Raw genomic sequence first — 16,729 nt, forward strand, 5'->3', positions numbered from 1 at the left:
TGTTCGTTTGTGTTCATTTATGTTTGTTGGTGTCCATTTACGTTTGTTCGTGTATGTTTATTTGTGTTCATTCATCTTTGTTCAATTATGTTTGATAACTATTCCTTTATATTTTTAACAAATAAACATAAATGAACACGAACATGTTCATTCTTTAAACGAACGAACATAAACGAACAAGCTCGTTTATTAAACGAACGAACATGAACACAAATATTTGTTCGATTATGTGTCCGTGTTCATTTAACGTTAAATGAATGAACACGAACATGCCCTTGTTTGTGTTCATTTACAGACCTTGACTGTTCATCTTAATGCTATTGTGTACAGTAAGCTATAAACAATTTCTTATAATATTTCTAAACAATTTGGTACAAGGATAACCGTTTACATGAATATTCTCCTTTACCATGTGTAAAATGCCCGTTACAGATTCTGCTTTCAAGTAGCTAGGACATAAAATTTTGAGTTTGTCTGTATTTTCATCCAAATCACTTAGCTTTAACGATGAAGAGCGGTGAGCGTGCTGCGAATATTGCTCTAGCAGGTTTATATTTCTTCTTCCAGATAGATCACATCTACATTATTATTATTATTATTATTATTATTATTTATTTTTGATTATTATTATTATTATTATTTATTTTTGATTATTTTGGGGTTACATGTCTAACTCTGGCACCGCTAATTTTGAAGATTGATCCAAATATTAATGTCATATTGACCGCATGCCTTGCAGTTTTTGTTGGTTGTTATCGTTCTGTCAAGCCAACACCTCCTTCTGTAAGTACACAACCACCGTATATTACCTCATTTTATGCTTAAAATGTGGTTTTTTATTCCACAGGAGACGATGTCTAAAGGACATGCCATGCGTTTCCCTTTAGTTGGCAGTGCAATGTTGTTATCTTTGTTCTTGCTCTCCAAGTTTCTGTCAAAAGACCTGGTCAATGCTGTTCTCAGTTTCTCACAGCCTATTTCTTTGTTCTTGCCTTCTTGGAATCATTGCCCTTTCGTATGTTCTCTTACATATCTATTTATTTAGTATGCTAAGCAAGTCATTTAATAAACACGGGCTAATATTTCACTGTAGGACGACACTCTTCCCTGCAATTAGGCGGTTCTTACCTACCAAGTGGAACGAAGATGTTATTCATTGGCGTTTCCCATATTTTCACTGTATGCATCCTATATCCATTGTATTCCTGTGTCATATGACTCATATTTGATATGATGTTATCAACAAGCTGACAAGGTTATACAGAGGCAAAGGATATTGATTATTGAGGGCCAGGGGTGCCCCCCCCCCTGTTTTTTCGCGCGTTAGTGTAGATGTAACCGTTTTTCGTCTGAAATATTTATACGCATTGTAAATTTACCCTTTTTCGACTAGAAAATTAAGCCCAGCCCCCCCCCCCCCCCCGGCGTTCACGTTTAAGCTTCGCCACTGAGGTTATATATGTTTTGTTATACAACTTTGGATGTTGAGTTTACAAGGTCTCAAGTAGTTGCAGCAATTCCCGGGACTTTTTTCTGCGTGTGGTATGTTTCACAGAAGCATTGGCTGGCTAACAATGTTCTATGACTTGCATTCTGCATTCAGGTTTGATCTTGTCTCATTTTATTATTTTGAAGAAAAACATATAATAGTTTATAGCTTTAGTGATTCATACTAGAGGCTATATTTGGCTGCTTTAATTTATAAGGTTTGTTTGACTGTTAAATTATGCATTATAATACAGTTTATTCTTAATATTCGTTATATTATTTATTTGAATACATATTTTTATGAATGTGATCAGGGCATCAGGCATATTTGTAGCATTGGCACTGAGATTTGATGTGTCAAGAAGGAGAAACAGCCACTACTTCAAAAGTGCTTTCATTGGATATGCAGTTGGTGTTGTTCTTACAATTGTGGTCATGAACTGGTTTCAAGCTACACAGGTTGGTTGGTAATTTATGCAAAGAGAAAATTGAGCAAATGGTCCGTGCAGTTTGATCATATTGCAAGTCTGGTTCATAGATTTTAAAAATTGTAAGCGTAGTCCAAACATTTGTGAGAGGGTTGCACGCTACTCCCCAACGTTAATCCTAGTTAGTTTTTAACGGAGAAAGTGATGTCATGTGTCATTCATTTGAAAGTAATTACGTGTTTTCAAATTTGGAAGTTGGAACCCTAATAGAATATAGAATACTCTTTTAAACTCCAGAACTCCTAACATCGACTTCATTAAATTCGATCAGTGCAAAATCGAAGGTGATGAAGTCGACGTTGGAGTTCTGCAGTTTGAAAGAATATTTTATTAGGTACTGTAGAAACATGAAATGAATCTGACCTGATCCATGACGATGTTCCCCGGTCTTCGAGATGAACGAACCACGTCTCGATCTTCTGCTCCGGTTAGCTTGAGATCTGCAATGGTTTTTGGGGGTGTGGAGGTGACTGCTAAGAAATCTCAAGGATCTCTTGTTTACAGACACAAAAATGGTTATGGTGGTGCCTCTTATTGAGAACAACCAACCCTTAATAAGGAGGTGGAGACCTCCTTATATAGGGAGCCTCATGGCCACCATCATGGTACCCTAATGGGCCTAGCCCAGTTAGGGTTACCTCCACAAAACCCCCTCAGCCCAATAATATTGTATTAGCCCATATAATAAAACAAGCCAAACATAATAAATTAAGGTCGTAAGCCGGGTTTAGTACCATACCCCTACAAGCCCCCCAAGTCCAGTGTTGCTCCTAGGCGTGCAAGCGTTTAGGTGGAGCTCTGGACTTCATAAGGTGTGTTAGGATATGAGGCGGTTTTTTCCCCTTTCTTCGGCCTTGTCTTTATTGTCTTTGAGTTTTTAGAGGTTTTCTCCATGATGGTGACATGTTGTGATCCTTATGATAATAATGGTGCACTGGCATGAATAAGATATAGCACGTATCATAACAATAGTGGCGCGGGGCCTGATAAAAGATAGAGTGCGCATCTCGATAATAATGTAACGCAACTTGCGCGCGAGGCAGCTTACGAGCTATTAAAATAATGAAGCTTGCGCGCGAGGCGACTTACGAGCTATAAAATAATGAAGCATGCGCGAGTTGCGGCTTATAAGCTATAATATGATGATAATGACCGGCCCACAAGGGCCTCTTCTACGCAGGATGACTATCCCGGCTTGTCTTCAAAATAATAATGGAGGCACAAACGGCCAGATAATAATAATAATGTAATAGGTGCTTGTGCGACTTGTAGCCGAACCTGCAAAAACATATCAATTAAAAGTGGATGTATTACAAGGTTCCCATCCTCGGGCAAATTATGAGGTGTGCCCAACCTACGTTGGCGCGTGGCCTTTTGGGATATTATTAGGCTCCCGACCTTTATGTTTGGCGCGTGGCCATGTGGGATATTATTAGGCTCCCGACCTTTATGTTTAGCGCGTGGCCGTTTGGGATATTATTAGGCTCCCGACCTTTATGTTTGGCGCGTGGCCGTTTGGGATATTATTAGGCTCCTGACCTTTATGTTCGGCGCATGGCCGTTTGGGATATTATTAGGCTCCCGACCTTTATGTTTGGCGCGCATGCATGGCCGGGTTGAGCGCGCATGCATGGCGGGAGTTGAGCGCGCATGCATGGAGAAGCGGAGGGTTGAGCGCGCAAGCATGGCGGGGTTGAGTGTAACACCCCGACCAAAGGCGGATTATACATCGGGGCGCCACATATTGTTTCATTACTCGTGACACTATTGGGTGTCAATATTTAATAAATACATTCATTCGCGCACGCGCAAAGTAAACAAGATAACATAAATCATCATAAATCATTATATTATAAATCATAATATTCGAACAGCAAAAACTTGTCTTGATACATTTTAATCTAGGCCCAAAATAAAGAAAACTTCCTACGTGTCCACAAGCTCCAAAACAGCTACTGCAAACCTGAACATGTGTTAAAATAAACGTCAAACACTTGCGTGTTGGTGAGAAATCAAGTTTAATACAATACATAGATAACAATAATTCTGCGCGCAACACGTGTATGTCTGGTGTTTAACAAGGGTGCAATCAGATTGTGATCAAGCCTAAATAGATCATAGCTCATAGTTCATAGTTCAATCCGTGCTCCCAATTGAGCACAAAAACGAGAAAACATCTGTGCAAGTGTAAACAAAGAAAACCGTAAACGATAGGTCTCCCGTGTTCATCTAATGGATCCATGAAAACTTCGGAATAGGCCGAACAAAGCGGTTAATGATACACACATACAAATAAACAGCCAAGTAAACGTCCTCAACACATGGGATACTGCGCGACTAAAGTTCATAAACCAGTTTAAGACTCAAGTTTGTACGAACACATGAACATCCCAAAACATTAAAAATAAAAAGGGATTAGATACGAGATTACTCACTTGATAACGATGCGGTGTAAGATAAAGCAAGAACCAACTTTTAACAAGCACAAGTTAACCTATAAACAAGATTATTGTTTTAATGATTTGTTTTAAGTCTTGATTACAAGTTAGCATAATTAATAAGTAAGTTATTATATATAATATATATTACCGGAAAAACAGGGCAGAACAGGGAGGAAGACGGAGGCAGAGAGGGAGGCGGCAGAGAGAGCAAGGAGGAGGACAGGAGAGATTAAGTGTTTTGTGTGTGTAGTGTTAGGAAAAATAATACTATTATTTATAGAGAAACCCTAGGGAACACAATCCCTAGAAAAAAGGGGAAAAGATCTCAAAAAGCAAAAGATTCCAAAAGCAAAAGATATCAAAAGATATGGCAGCTGCAGGGGACAAGAGAAAGCTGACAGGGAACAGAAAAAAGGCATGGGCGGGTCAGAAAAAGGTACTGGTCAAGCATGGCAAAAGCAGATCTCAAAAGATTATGTCAGTCACTTTTTCTGCCAACCAATGGGGTTGGTGCGCATGCTGCGCCAAAAGTGGCTTTTCAGACATAAGATAGGTCAGGTCAACAGCACAGAAGATAAGACAACACAAAAGCAAACGGCTAGATTCAACAGAAGAAAACTCAAAAGGGTTTAGCGCGAGAAGGCTAAGGCGCGCCGCGGGAAGAATCACATTTCTTAGCGCGCCGCGGGAGGAACTACAATTCCTAGCGCGCCGCGGGAAGAACTATAATTCTTCGCGCGTCGAGGGATGAACTACGATTCTTAGCGCGCTGCGAGAAGAACTACAAATCCTTAGCGCGTCGCGGGAAGAACTACCGTTCTTCGCGCGCTGCGAGAAGGATTACAATTCTTAGCGCGCTGCGAGAAGAGTTCGTCTCGCGTATCGCTGGAACAGATGGTCTTCACGCAGGCTTCCTTGTAAGGGGTCTGGCGCGTGGAGCTGCGCAGACAACCTTAGGCGGGAAGGAACAAAGGACAAGCAAAGAGGGAAACAAGGCTTAAGGGCGGGACGGCGACAAGAGGGAAAAGAAGGCGGAAAGAGAGAAGAGGGACGGGACGGCGGAAAGAAAGAGAGAGAAAGAGGCGGGAAGAAAAATATATTATTATTAAAAGTAAAATATAAGTATAAATAAATATTAAATCATAAAAGAAAGAGATCGGGTCAGAGAAACGGGTACCTGGGTCGGGTCGGATCGGGGCAGATGTCACAGTCTCCCCTACTTTAAGAAATTTCGTCCCGAAATTTATCTCGAAGTAGGTTGCGCAGAGAACAGGTGCGGGTACTTGATCTTCATCTGATCTTCCCTTTCCCATGTAAACTCGGCTCCGCGCTTGGACTCCCAGCGAACTTTCACGATAGGGATGCGACTGCGCTTGGTTTGCTTAACCTCGCGATCCATAATCTCAACAGGCTTCTCAACGAAATGCATAGATTCATCAACTTGAACTTCATCAAGTGGAATGTGAAGGTTCTCGTCAGCTAAACACTTCTTGAGATTGGATACATGGAACGTTGGATGCACATTACTGAGCGCGGGCGGCAGGTCAAGTCTGTAGGCAACTTTTCCTACGCGCGCGAGAATCTTAAATGGTCCAACATATCGAGGAGCAAGCTTACCTTTCTTCCCAAAGCGGACAACACCCTTCCAGGGCGACACTTTGAGGAGGACAAGATCACCAACTTGAAATTCGAGAGGCTTCCGCCTACGATCTGCGTAACTCTTCTGTCGGCTTCTGGCAGTCAGCAGATGATCACGGATCTTGGCGATTTTATCGGTTGTCTCTTGAACAAGTTCGGGTCCTGTGATTTGAGCTTCTCCCACTTCGCTCCAACAAATCGGGGAGCGGCACTTACGACCGTAAAGTGCTTCAAATGGGGCCATACCGATACTGGAATGATAGCTGTAATTATAAGAGAACTCGATCAAAGGCAGGTGCGAATCCCAATTACCTCCAAAATCAAGAACACAAGATCGGAGCATATCCTCAAGAGTTTGAATAGTTCGCTCAGACTGACCGTCAGTCTGAGGATGATATGTCGTACTCATGTCCAAGCGAGTTCCTAGCGCAGATTTGAGAGATTTCCAAAAGCGAGATATAAAACGGCCATCGCGATCGGATATGATGCTCAAAGGAGTACCATGGCGGCAGACAATTTCCTTGACATAAAGTTGCGCGAGTTGCTCAACACGGTAGTTTTCACGAATGGGCAGAAAGTGAGCAGACCTAGTCAATCGATCCACTATTACCCAAATGCTATCATGTTTGCTTGCTGTCAGAGGTAACTTGGTAATGAAGTCCATCGCTACACATTCCCATTTCCACGTAGGAATTTCTGGTTGTTCGAGCAAACCAGATGGGCGTTGGTGTTCAGCTTTTACCTTAGAACAAGTCAGGCATTTAGCTACGAACACAGCAATATCCTTCTTCATACCGGGCCACCAATAAGTAATGCGCAAATCCTTGTACATCTTATCAGCGCCAGGATGAACGGAATAACGAGATTTGTGCGCTTCACTCAGGATATCAACGCGAAGATTCTCATCATAGGGAATCCAGATGCAATTAAGATAGCAGAGAATTCCACTCAGATTAGGGACAAAGTGTGCTTCCGCGCCACACGCTAACTCGGCGCGAAGGTTACCATTACTGATGGATGCGCGCTGCGCGTCACGAATACGCGATTCAAGGTTGCTTTGAATCGGCGCGAAGTGAAGCTGGGTGCGCGGCAAGATACAGTTAAGCTGGCAGGGTTTTCGGCTGAGCGCATCGGCTACCACATTAGCCTTACCAGGATGATACCGGATCTCACAATCGTAATCGCTGATGAGTTCGTTCCATCGGCGTTGCCTCATGTTAAGTTCCTTCTGATCAAAGATATGTTGAAGGCTTTTATGGTCAGTGTAGAGGATACACTTAGTACCATAAAGGTAGTGTCTCCAGATCTTCAAGGCAAAAACAACTGCACCAAGTTCGAGATCGTGAGTCGTATAATTCTTCTCGTGAACCTTGAGTTGCCTTGATGCGTAAGCGATAACCTTGCCTCGTTGCATAAGAACACAACCGAGACCTTGGTTGGATGCATCGCAATACACGACAAAATCATCATTACCCTCAGGTAGCGCAAGAACAGGAGCTTCACACAACAAACGCTTGAGTGTTAGAAAGGCTTCTTCTTGCTTCGAGCCCCAAATATACGGTTTACCTTTGTGCGTTAAAGCTGTTAAAGGCAATGCGATCTTTGAGAAGTTCGAAATAAATCGCCGGTAATAACCAGCTAAGCCCAGAAAGGAACGGATCTCAGAAGGAGTAGATGGCGTAATCCAGTTCTTGATTGCTTCAATCTTGGATGGGTCGACATGGATACCCATCTTGTTCACAACATGGCCAAGAAACTGTACTTCATTAGACCAAAATTCACACTTGGAAAGCTTAGCAAAGAGCTGCTCGGTTCTAAGCTTTTGCAACACCAACCGAAGATGTTGCTCATACTCGGCCTTGGTCTTAGAATAAACCAGAACGTCATCGATAAACACAATCACGAATTTATCTAAGAAAGGCCTACACACCCGATTCATTAGATCCATGAAAACGGCGGGTGCGTTGGTTAAACCGAAGGACATGACCAAGAATTCAAAGTGGCCATAACGAGTTCGAAAAGCAGTCTTCGGAACATCTTCATCGCGGATGCGCAACTGGTGATAGCCAGAGCGGAGATCAATCTTGGAAAAACAAGTGGCACCTTGGAGTTGATCAAAGAGGTCGTCAATACGCGGTAAGGGATACCGGTTTTTAATGGTGAGTTTGTTCAACTCGCGGTAATCTATACACATGCGAAACGATCCATCTTTCTTTTTAACGAACAACACCGGAGCACCCCAGGGCGAAGAGCTAGGGCGAATGAATCCTTTAGCAGTCAACTCTTGAAGTTGGCTTGCCAATTCTTGCATCTCAGCGGGCGCAAGACGGTAAGGAGATTTGGCTACGGGGGAAGCACCAGGGACAAGATCAATACGAAACTCGACTTCACGAGCGGGAGGGATACCAGGAAGATCATCAGGAAAAACTTCAGGAAAATCGCGCACAACAGGGATGTCGCGAAGCTTCTTTTCTTCAGCAGGTTTAACCACATGGGCTAGAAATGCAATACACTTCTTCCGCATGAGTCTTTGGGCTTCGGCGCAAGACATAAGTTTAAGACCGCGGGAGGGTTTCTCGCCGTAGATATGAAGATCACCATTTTCTCGAGGTATGCGAATCATCTTCTTGGCGCAAATAACTTCGGCGCGATTATGCGTAAGCCAGTCCATACCAATGATAACATCAAAGCTTCCAAGGGGCATGGGGATGAGGTCGATCAGAAAATCGTTTTCGTTAAGGTTAAGCGTGCAATCTTTAATCACTGAGTTAATTAAAACAGTTTCACCATTAGCCAATTCAACTGAAAAATCTTCTTTTAAGTTATCGCGCGGTCGCGCAAGCTTCTGCTCAAAGGCGCGAGAGATAAAACTTCGATCGGCGCCAGTATCAAAAAGTACAGAAGCATAAAATCCGTTAAGCAAAAATGTACCATTAACTACGTCATTATTTGCTTGCGCTTGGTGCGCGGTTATGTTAAAAGCTCGTCCGCGTGTCACTTGGTTCGAAATCTGGTTCACCGGATTCGCTTGTGTGATTTGCACTTGTAGTCTCGGGCACGCGTTCCGGAAATGACTGGGATCACCGCAGTTATAGCACGACCTGGGTCGTGGGTTTTGGTAGGTTGGTTGTGGGTTCTGCGGGTAGACTGGTGGTGTTGGCGCAGTTGGGTTGGCGAGAGGGACTCTACAGTATTCGGCAGAGTGACCAACACGGCCACATCGGTTACATTGTCGACACGGGGTTTGGGTTGGGTGGTGAAGTCTACAGGTTGGGCAAAAGGGTTGATTTCCTGTGTAAGGTTTCTTAAGTGGCGGGGCAGGGAGTGCGGGGTTGGTTAAGGCATAGTTATGGACTACAGGAGGTGTTGGGTAGGCTGTCAGTGGGTTAGGCGTGTAAACTGGAGGTTGGTAGATGGGTTGCTGGACAATGGGCGGGTTGGTAAGCGCATAGGCTTTGCGCCTGCGCTTGAGGTTGTTACGGTTTGAGGGTTCTGGTTTGGTTTCTGTTGGTTCAGGAACAGTCTTGGTGAGTTTGGTCTTTTCTGTTCCCCGCAGGAACAGGGTTCCTGCTCTGACATGGTTGTCGCTGAGCACAGCGGCCAACTCGATGGCGTCAGAGAGGGTAACTGGGTTTCTGGCCCATACAGAATCTTGAATTTCCATGGGGAGACCCCCAAGGAATTTCTCTGTGGCTCGGCGGGAAGGGGTAACAAGGTGAGGGACAAGCAGGCTTAGTTCATGGAAACGCGTCGCGTACTCGCGCGCTTCACCGCTGTATTGCTTAAGATTCCAAAATTCTTCCTCCAAGCGCTTAACTTCGTTGGGAGGGCAGAATTCTCGCGTCAGAATTTCCTTAAATTCCTCCCAGAGCATGCTGGAAGCAGCTTCTGCGCCACGCGCATGAGCTACTCCATTCCACCATGTAAGCGCTCTAGATTCCAGGACACTGGAAGCATATAGGGTTCGTCTGTCTGAGGGGCATTGTGTGTGGAGGAAAGTGTTTTCTATTTTCTCAAGCCACTGGAGCATCACGGTGGCTCCTTCAAGACCTGTGAACTTTGGAGGGTTACCCGCGTTAAAGGACTTAATGTTGTAACCAGAGGTGTTGGTATTGTTTTGGCTCAAGGCTTGGGCTATTGCGGCGGCCATTTCCTGGGAACGTTGCAGCGAACGTCTGCGCGCGGCTTCTTTCTTCTTGAGATGGCGAGCTGATAGCGGAGGCATTCTATAAAAGTTTTAATTTTAGTTAATATCTTGGTTTTAGCGCAAAGTATAGCCTCAAAAAAAAAGCTTGGATTTACGGAGTCAGTTACTGTCAAAAGTTAAAGTAAAATAAATGACCCTAAATGCAGACTTAATAAAGGTAACAAATTCGAATCAAGAATCGACAATTCATGTATCACCATGACTTTCCGAATTCCCAATTTAAAATATACGAGCAAACGAGTATTGGAGATTGACGATTCATGTATCACCATGACTTTTCAATCTTCAATATAAAACATATAAGAAAATGAGTATTGGAGGTTGACAATTCATGTATCACCATGACTTTTCAAGTCTCCAACCTCAGAACATAATCGTAAATGGAAATTGAAAATCAACTATTCATGTATCACCATGACTTTTCGGATTTTCAAATCCAACAAACGAGTATGTAAGTAAAATCAATAAAAATCGAAATTCAACAAAAATCGAAATATCGCGGAATAAAACATAAAATCATATACTGCGCAAGCGCAAGCATATTCATAAATAACGAGTAATTAACAATAAGCGCGCAAACATGAGATTTCTCTCATGCGCGAGAAGGGACTCTTAGGTATTCTAGGCCGTTACGTCTAACCACCTATCCTAAAGTCAACGAGCTCTGATACCAATCTGTAACACCCCGACCAAAGGCGGATTATACATCGGGGCGCCACATATTGTTTCATTACTCGTGACACTATTGGGTGTCAATATTTAATAAATACATTCATTCGCGCACGCGCAAAGTAAACAAGATAACATAAATCATCATAAATCATTATATTATAAATCATAATATTCGAACAGCAAAAACTTGTCTTGATACATTTTAATCTAGGCCCAAAATAAAGAAAACTTCCTACGTGTCCACAAGCTCCAAAACAGCTACTGCAAACCTGAACATGTGTTAAAATAAACGTCAAACACTTGCGTGTTGGTGAGAAATCAAGTTTAATACAATACATAGATAACAATAATTCTGCGCGCAACACGTGTATGTCTGGTGTTTAACAAGGGTGCAATCAGATTGTGATCAAGCCTAAATAGATCATAGCTCATAGTTCATAGTTCAATCCGTGCTCCCAATTGAGCACAAAAACGAGAAAACATCTGTGCAAGTGTAAACAAAGAAAACCGTAAACGATAGGTCTCCCGTGTTCATCTAATGGATCCATGAAAACTTCGGAATAGGCCGAACAAAGCGGTTAATGATACACACATACAAATAAACAGCCAAGTAAACGTCCTCAACACATGGGATACTGCGCGACTAAAGTTCATAAACCAGTTTAAGACTCAAGTTTGTACGAACACATGAACATCCCAAAACATTAAAAATAAAAAGGGATTAGATACGAGATTACTCACTTGATAACGATGCGGTGTAAGATAAAGCAAGAACCAACTTTTAACAAGCACAAGTTAACCTATAAACAAGATTATTGTTTTAATGATTTGTTTTAAGTCTTGATTACAAGTTAGCATAATTAATAAGTAAGTTATTATATATAATATATATTACCGAAAAAACAGGGCAGAACAGGGAGGAAGACGGAGGCAGAGAGGGAGGCGGCAGAGAGAGCAAGGAGGAGGACAGGAGAGATTAAGTGTTTTGTGTGTGTAGTGTTAGGAAAAATAATACTATTATTTATAGAGAAACCCTAGGGAACACAATCCCTAGAAAAAAGGGGAAAAGATCTCAAAAAGCAAAAGATTCCAAAAGCAAAAGATATCAAAAGATATGGCAGCTGCAGGGGACAAGAGAAAGCTGACAGGGAACAGAAAAAAGGCATGGGCGGGTCAGAAAAAGGTACTGGTCAAGCATGGCAAAAGCAGATCTCAAAAGATTATGTCAGTCACTTTTTCTGCCAACCAATGGGGTTGGTGCGCATGCTGCGCCAAAAGTGGCTTTTCAGACATAAGATAGGTCAGGTCAACAGCACAGAAGATAAGACAACACAAAAGCAAACGGCTAGATTCAACAGAAGAAAACTCAAAAGGGTTTAGCGCGAGAAGGCTAAGGCGCGCCGCGGGAAGAATCACATTTCTTAGCGCGCCGCGGGAGGAACTACAATTCCTAGCGCGCCGCGGGAAGAACTATAATTCTTCGCGCGTCGAGGGATGAACTACGATTCTTAGCGCGCTGCGAGAAGAACTACAAATCCTTAGCGCGTCGCGGGAAGAACTACCGTTCTTCGCGCGCTGCGAGAAGGATTACAATTCTTAGCGCGCTGCGAGAAGAGTTCGTCTCGCGTATCGCTGGAACAGATGGTCTTCACGCAGGCTTCCTTGTAAGGGGTCTGGCGCGTGGAGCTGCGCAGACAACCTTAGGCGGGAAGGAACAAAGGACAAGCAAAGAGGGAAACAAGGCTTAAGGGCGGGACGGCGACAAGAGGGAAAAGAAGGCGGAAAGAGAGAAGAGGGACGGGACGGCGGAAAGAAAGAGAGAGAAAGAGGCGGGAAGAAAAATATATTATTATTAAAAGTAAAATATAAGTATAAATAAATATTAAATCATAAAAGAAAGAGATCGGGTCAGAGAAACGGGTACCTGGGTCGGGTCGGATCGGGGCAGATGTCACATTGAGCGCGCATGCATGGCGGGAGTTGAGCGCGCATGCATGGCGGAGGGTTGAGCGCGCATGCATGGCGGAGGGTTGAGCGCGCATGCATGGCGGGAGTTGAGCGCGCATGCATGGCGGGGAGTTGAGCGCGCATGCATGGCGGGGAGTTGAGCGCGCATGCATAGCGGGAGTTGAGCGCGCATGGAACAGATCTGAATATCCACATCAGGTAGGTTTTATGTAAAAACCAACAGATCTGAAAGGAATTATAGATCTATGAATATGAAAGGTGACTATTGCTCAAACGAACCCAGATCTGAAAAAATCATAACTAGATCTGGTATATTTCACTTATAAAACACACAGATCTAAGGGTTTTCCCCAAAGTTTGGTGGTATTTCTTCTTGTATATTTCCGGATCTAGAAATATTTTCAGATCTACGGATTTTTGGACTTCCATAGAACAGATCTGAAAGAAGAAATCGTAGAACCTAGAGTATTTGATGAAAAGATCGGAGGACCGAGACGAAAAACAAGACGTGGTTCGTTGCCGGTCCCATGGATGGCGCCAATGTAGAAACATGAAATGAATCTGACCTGATCCATGACGATGTTCCTCGGTCTTCGAGATGAACGAACCACGTCTCGATCTTCTGCTCCGGTTAGCTTGAGATATGCAATGGTTTTTGGGGGTGTGGAGGTGACTGCTAAGAAATCTCAAGGATCTCTTGTTTACAGACACAAAAATGGTTATGGTGGTGGCTCTTATTGAGAACAACCAACCCTTAATAAGGAGGTGGAGACCTCCTTATATAGGGAGCCTCATGGCCACCATCATGGTACCCTAATGGGCCTAGGCCAGTTAGGGTTACCTCCACAAAACCCCCTCAGCCCAATAATATTGTATTAGCCCATATAATAAAACAAGCCAAACATAATAAATTAAGGTCGTAAGCCGGGTTTAGTACCATACCCCTACAGGTACCAAATTTGAAAAGACACAATTACCCACACATGAATGACACATAACATAGCTAGTATGTAAAAAACTAACTGGCAACTAAACGTGCAACCTTCTCACAAGTGTTTCGACTAGGTTTGCAATTCTAAAAATGTAGGGACCAAACATGCAATATGATCAAACCGTAGGGACAAGTATTGCAATTTTCTTTTATGCCAAAAAGGAGTAATGTTTGTTTCATATTGGCCCATATAATCTAATAATGTTGGGTTTTGTTTCAGCCTGCTTTGATGTATATATTGCATATGGAATGGGGAGGTCAAACTGGTAAGTGTTTATAAACAAGCAAAAAAAAAAAAAAAAACTTCTTGCATGAGCTTTTGTCACGTTTTCCTAACATAACGGTTTTGGCATTTGGCCGTTGTTGGAGTTTGATGAATGATGAGTCTAAAACTGGTGGTGGTGGTGATGTAAATGAGAATACAAGCAAGAAGGTAGAGTGAAAGATTTAGAAAAATACAAATAGGAGAGAAGCTATGGTTTTCTTTTCTTTTTGGCTAACTTATGCTATAGATTATGCACTTTAAAGATTATAAGGATTTTATTATATATTCCTTTTGATATTTCTAGACGTTTATGTTAAACTTTGAGCAAGTGAATCAAGAACACGAACACGAGGATTTGATCAACCCACGATCGACTCTTTTATTAAGAAAACGACAAACGATAAAAAACTTAATATTTAACTAACACATTGAACCTATGGTATATATAAACTCATGGTTCTAATCCTATATTAACTCAAATACACAATTTGAATCTAAAACAAATAGGATTAAATAAAATAATACTAACTTATCTTATTATAATAAACAAATTATTATATTAAATATTCTCCAATATTTTAGGAGTCTTCAATCTGGTTTGGTGTTGGACACGTTTAACAGTTTAATCTATGGGTGGTTATTCCGGTGGGATTGAGTTGGTTGAGTTATTCATTAGGTGACTTGACCTATTCACCTTAGGCCCATTAAGTTGTGATCCGAATCGCTATGGGTGTAAACCAGCCGAGCCCGAGCTGGACTAAGCTTGAGCCCACTCATTTCAAAGTTTTATTTTCAAAACTCATGCTTGGCCAACGAATAGGTTTTTAAAGCTAGAAGCTTTGCTCGCCTTGGTTTGTTTGTTATTTGATAGTCAACTCGTTGGTCCTCAACCCCACCGGTCACATATCACTAGTTATATATCAACAAAACACTACATAAAAAATATATTATATGGGTTTCACACCTCTTTATGTAAATTTGATTGTGTACTTAACGTGGGTCAAGTATCACAAGTAAAGCTTTAATTAAAAAAAAACAATTAAGGTTAGTTGAGGTTATACTAAATAAGAATGAAATAAAACTTTCACGAATTAAACACTGAATCAAAGCATTACCGTTTTGTCAAATAATATATAATAAGGGTTACGCCAAAAGCCAAATTTGTTATTGTTTGCTTCAAAAAGTTTTATTTGCTATTAACAATGCCAATAGTAATAGTTTCTCTAATGAGAAGTTTTTATAATTGCTTCGAAAAGTCATTATTTGAACATTTGGTTTGGAGAAAAGTCTTGTTCAAAGATTATTTGTTGCTGAAAGCAACACCTCGTCACAATCAAGTACCGTGAATTGCATATTGTTACGAACTACATCGAATTTGCGTTTGCTCTAAAATGAATTGAGAGCATGTTTGAGATTGAGTTTGAAAACTGCTTATTAGCTTATTGGTGTTTTTAAAAAGTCAATAAGCTAAAAAGTGTTTGGCGATCACAAAAACTGTTTTTTATTTTAACCTTTTAAATGGGTTAAAAACAGTTTTTTAAAAGCCCTCAAATCATGGTTTTTTAAAATGGTTTTTTGAAAAAGCCAGTAAGTATTTTTCAAGCTCAATCCAAACATGCTTTGAAGTAAAAAACGTGCGAGAGAGAATTATGGATTATAATTTGAACTGAGACGCAAAGTGTTGCGACGGAGATGACGACGTAGAGTCACAGGCTGGGAAACGTGATGCGTAAAAGAAGGGTTGAAATGTTGGATTAGGGTTTAGAAGCTACCAAGAGAAAGCTAGTAAATAAGATAATTAAACCAGGTAATATATCAAATCTGATAACCAGTTTTGTGGTTAAGATGTTGGACTTTTAGAATTATGATCATGGTTTAAAGTAGATGTTGAACCCCACATGCTACAATTCTTTTATCTCGTCTACTAAACTGAAGATGGATGTGGAGTGGTGGAAGGATTCAAATCGAATACCTCATAAACCATATGAACTCAAACGGGAATTCTTTCAAGTTATGGATGAAAAGTCGATATTGATCTTCAGGCTAACGGTGTTAGTTGAAATAGGGACTCACTTTTACATACTTTTAAACCACAGGGACTCAAGTGTATCATTTTAACTTTAAGGGCACCTTATGCCCGCGTTATAACCACAATGACATAAATAGAAACTATCTCTTTATTAAATAAACTAGCTTATATCCCGTGTGACACACGGGTTAAAAAAATAAATTTGTATACATATTAATAAATATTTTCTATGAGATTTTAAAAATCAAATTAACATGCAACCAAATAACTTAAATTTTCTGTCATGTTCACCAAATAGAAGTCCACTTCTCCTGTATACAACCCATAAATCAAAATTAGATTGTATACATGTCCAGCATGGCCCATTATTTTAAAAAATTGAATAAATCATGTACACATGCTATGTTTCTACATGTAAGCATGTAAAGAGCTTTATAAAAAAATAGTTTAAAATAAAAAAAATTACATTATTATGAGGGTATTCCCTTTAAAGCATCTAAATCTGTTACTTAAAACATGCTTTTAGGAAAAGAAAAAATAAT

General features: G+C 41.3%; 1 pseudogene; it reads left to right on the forward strand.

The window, feature by feature from the left end:
* Positions 1–437: 437 nt before the first annotated feature.
* LOC143553152 (signal peptide peptidase-like) lies at positions 438–1,959 on the forward strand (annotated as a pseudogene).
* The last annotated feature ends 14,770 nt before the right edge of the window (positions 1,960–16,729 follow it).

The sequence above is a fragment of the Bidens hawaiensis genome, unplaced genomic scaffold, assembly GCF_021521415.1.
Source record: "Bidens hawaiensis isolate Kalapana, Puna unplaced genomic scaffold, B.hawaiensis_p1.1 tig00017157_1, whole genome shotgun sequence".
Classification (NCBI taxonomy): Eukaryota; Viridiplantae; Streptophyta; class Magnoliopsida; order Asterales; family Asteraceae; genus Bidens; species Bidens hawaiensis.